This window comes from Capsicum annuum, chromosome 9 (assembly GCF_002878395.1).
Source record: "Capsicum annuum cultivar UCD-10X-F1 chromosome 9, UCD10Xv1.1, whole genome shotgun sequence".
NCBI classification, from domain to species: domain Eukaryota; kingdom Viridiplantae; phylum Streptophyta; class Magnoliopsida; order Solanales; family Solanaceae; genus Capsicum; species Capsicum annuum.
In genome coordinates this window covers 104,856,447-104,861,308 of record NC_061119.1, presented here as the reverse complement: position 1 = coordinate 104,861,308, position 4,862 = coordinate 104,856,447, and positions in this window count along the sequence as shown.

The window sequence follows — 4,862 nt, the reverse complement described above, 5'->3', positions numbered from 1 at the left end:
GAATTCAAAAACTTAGATTCTTGATTGTCTTGAAAAGGATGTAATGTTGCTTTGGATTTCTTAGAATTTAGTTAGGATTTCTTCGAGAGAAATTTGGTGAAGAATGAGTGTATAATGCTTTAACCAATATCTAATCTTCTATTTTTATGACTTTGGTTGAGGGTAAATGACATAATTGCCCCTCTGGCGACTTAAGTCGCAACTGGAATGTTGTTTGGATGGCCACCGTGACGCGGTGACAAGCCGATCATAATACCCAGTGCGAAGTAGTGGAATCACGCTGAGTTATTGTAATTGAAATCAAAACACGGTCAATCCTCATCTGAAAAATCTAAAACTTCCCCGAGACATGCTTCTAACACCTCTGAACATGAATTAAATCAAAAACCATCATTTCATAGCCTAGAAGGTCAACTTAAAAATCTTTAAAGTTAAGTGGTCAAAAAGAGACTATGCTCTCAACACTTATTCAAGCACTAGGAGATGAAGTAGACTACATCTAATACAGGGTATTACAGTATCTCCTTTATTGGAACATTCATCCTCGAATTAGACTGCTTAAGCTAAGAATACTGAGGAACTAAGATTACATACTAAACTTGAAAAACTGGAAACATGATTACATGAATCAATTGATTTGTGAATGCATGAAATAACATAAGGATGATTATATCAAGTTGAAACTGAGAATGGAAGATAGATAATATAGGGAAAACTATTACTTTGAGCTAAATTTGAACTTGCGTAGAATAGAAGAGGGTACTTGATTCGCATGTTTGCTTCTGCTTCCTAAGTGGCACCCTCAACTTGACTGATTCCGCCAATGATTTGACCAAGGGAACTTCTTTGTTCCTTAGTCTGCGAATCGGATGATAAATGATCTCAACTAGAATTTCTTCATAAGAAAGGCTATCCTGGACATCAATGATTTTCAAATAAACTATGACAGCTTGTTCACTAATACAGTTCTTTAACACAGAGACATGAAACAATGGGGAACGGATGATAAATCTGCGAGCAACTCAAGTTCAAATGCTAACTTCCCAACACGACTCAATATTCTATAAGGGATAAAATATCGGGGACTAAGCTAACACTTTTTAGCAAATCTCTTCACCCGTTTTATGGGAAAAATCTTCAAATAAACTAAGTCATATACCTCAAACTCAAGATTCTTTCTTCTCATATCTGCATAGGATTTATGATGACTCTGAGCTATATTAAGCTTCTTTCTAATAAATTAAACCTTTTCATAGCTTCAAACACCATATTTGGTCCTATCAAAGTAGCCTCACCCACTTCAAACCATCAAATAGGTGATCTACACCCCCTCTCATAGAGAGCCTCAAATGGAGCTATTTGAATACTAGAATGATAACTGTTGTTGTAGGAAAACTCAATTAAAGGCAAGTGGTTATCCCAACTTTCTTTAATATAAAAAAAACACATCCTCAATATACCTCTAGAGTTTGAATGGTCCTTTTTTCCTGACCATTTGTTTGATGATGAAAAGATGAACTGAGATGAACTTGGGTACAAAGACCTTTCTGAAAGGCATTCCAAAAGTAAGAGGTAAACTAAGTACCAAGATCTAAAATGATGGATAAAGGAACTCCATACAAACTGACCAACTCGCTAATATAGAGCTTAGCATAATCCTCAGTTGAATAGGAAGTATGAACAGGCCATAAATGAGTTGACTTGATCATTATGTCCATAATAACCCAAATCGAATCATGTTGATGATGCAAACAGGGTAACCCTATCATAAATTCCATGTTGGCCTCTTCCAACTTCCAAGTGGTAATACTAAACTCCTGTAAGGTTCCACCAAGCTCTTGGTTCTCAACCTTAACCTACTGACAATTAGCACACTTGGCTATGAACTCAGCAATTTCCCTCTTCATGCTACTATAATAATAGATTTCTCGTAAATCATGGTATATCTTATTGCCTCCTGGGTGAATGGAGTAATGGTACCATGCACTTCTACCAAAATCCTTTTCCTCAAACCATCATCACATAACACACTCGTAACATATCATCTTCCCATCTGAAGAAACCTCTACTTTCTGATCTCTGACTGACTCTTTTATCCTAACCAAACTAGAATCTTTATCTTGTTTCTCTTTCACTTTAGAAACTAAAGAATACTTCAAAAAATTCTGAACCCTTACACTACCTTCACTTGAAACAAACTGACCAAACAAATAGTCTAGAAAACTGATGAACCTCCTGAACTAACATTATTTTATCACTCCCAACATAAGAAACACTGCCCATAGACAATCTACTAAGGGTGTCTGCCACTATATTGGCCTTGCCCGAATGATACAGAACACTCATATCATAATATTTTATCAACTCAAATCACCATATCTGACGAAGGTTTAAATATTTCTACGAGAACACATACTGCAAGCTTTTATGATTCGTGAATACATCAACATGCACCCCATAAAGAGAATGCCTCCAAATTTTCAAGGAAAAATAACAGCTGCTAATTCAAAATTATGGGTAGCATAGTTCTTTTCATGAGTCTTAAGATTTTTAGACGCATAGGCTATGACTTCACCTCTCTACATCAAAATACAACCCAGACAAACTCAAGAAGCCTCACTGTAAACAACAAATACATTTGAACTATAAAGCAGCGTGAAAACTGGGGCTGAAGTGAGTCTAGTCTTAAACTCCTATAAACTCCTCTCACAAGATTTTGAACACTAAAACATAACTTTCTTCTGAGTCAACCTAGAAATGGGGGATACAATAGCTGAAAACCCATTAACAAACCATCAGTAATAGCCAAACAAACCCAAAAATTCTTGATGTCTGATAGTAAGATGGGTCTAGGCCAGTTTCTCACTACTACGATCTTTGAGGATCAACTCTAATGCTATCACTGGAAATCATATGGAAATGGAAAGTTATTGACCTTAGCAAAAATTCACACTTACTAAATGTAAGGCCTAGCAAATTCTCTTGTAGTCTGAGCCTTAGAGCATGTCAAGTGAAGCATAAATCTGACCCTAAAAGATTGAGAAGTGACTTCCCAAGTGAGAAATATTTTAAACCATATAGAATTTCCCTAATATCGACTTTTTCTCATGTATAAAATTGAAATATTCTTCCAACGATACCAATTTCGTAAAATTTGGTATCGAGATGAAAAGTTATGGCCGTTTTACTAAGAGTTGTCAGAACCGCCAGGTGCGACAGACAGGTTGATAGACCATCAAACTTGTAATGGACCATCGCTCAGATAGTCTCAACCAAGGCTCTCTCTTCTGGCCCAAGTGCGATGGCCAATATGACGGACCATCAAGCTAGCGATGGACCTTTTTCTGACAACGTGCGACGGACGATCCAATGGACCATCAGACTAGCAATGGACCGTCACTCCAATCGTCGCAAATCCTATTCAGCATTTTTTAGACATTTTTAAAAAGGGCTTTTTGGTCTTTTCCCACCTTTTTTACACTTATATATCTTGAACAAAGTTGAGGACTTCAATTCTAATCCATAACTTCAAATTAGGGTTTCTCTCAAAAATCAAAATCCTTCTTCAAGAAAAATCAAGAAAATTAAGAATATCTCCAAGAGCCTTCAAGAAAGAGTTTCCTAAGGTATACAGATGTTGTTTCTTGGGTCCCTTTCACCCAAGAAGTTCAAGTATCCTTTTTCTAAATTCAAAGATCTTATGTTTATCAGTTTTCATGATTCATGTGAATTTAAATTAAAGTTCATGCTATTATTGAGTTTTAATTCATTTTTTGTAAAGTTTCAAGCTTTGGCCCTAGTATATGATATTCATGTGAGGTCCATGATAAAACCTCTACAAGTTTCTTGTTAAGTGATGTCTTTATGTCAATTTAGTGAAGAAGTTGTTGAATAAGCAAAGCATGCTCCCATATCTTTGATAAAATGCTTATGTGAAGGAATTAGAGCCATTATAGCATGTTTACTAGAAATCCCCAATTATGTGTAAGCTCATGCATTCCAAGTATTTGTTGAAAAGCCTTAGTGAATGAATTTTGACATGATAGCATGAAATTCCCCATTTATGTGTTCTTTAATGCATGCTAAGTGTTTGATGCAAGACCTTGTTGAATGGAATATGAGCCAATAGCATGTCTCTTTATATTATCACATTTTTATGGTTTCTAAATGGTTGAAGAGATGCTTTGGTGGTTGTGATGGTGAATGAATGTCCATGGTTATGATTATGCAAGAATGGTTATGTTTACTTTTATGTTATCGAGTCCTGAGGGTATTTATACCTGATAAATTAGCTGCAGTCTAGAGCCAGTGTCAGTTTTCTTGATAATCTTATTCAAGCAATAATTCTCAGAACTCAATGAGTTATAGAACTCAGTACTCTCAGACAGTTAAAGAATTTAAGTAACCTCAATATCATTAGCACTCTAGCCTCAGTTAAGTACTCAGCTCAGATCTAGTAGTATTCAAGTGTTCAGTTCAGACCTCAGTAGCATTCAAGTAATCTATTCAGAGCACAATATCATTAAGTCAGGTAACGACATTCAGTAGTATTCTGTCAGATAATAGAACCAAGTGAACTCAACTTAAATCAGTCAGATTATTCAAGAAATATGATCAGTAATAGATTCAGCTCAGTTTAAATTCAGTTAAGAATTAGTTCATAGTCTTTCAGTTGGGAGTAGGAGCTAGTACCAAGAAAGTTCAGGGATAACGGCTTTCCCGTTATAGTGGCAGAGTCATTAGCAGCAATCCTTGAACTATAGAACTGCGTAGCCATTGCAGGATCAGGAGTCTCCTATTAGAATAAGGCTTGACTATTATACTTCCTTAGGCTTAACTTCTTGTTGACGGTCACCCATTAG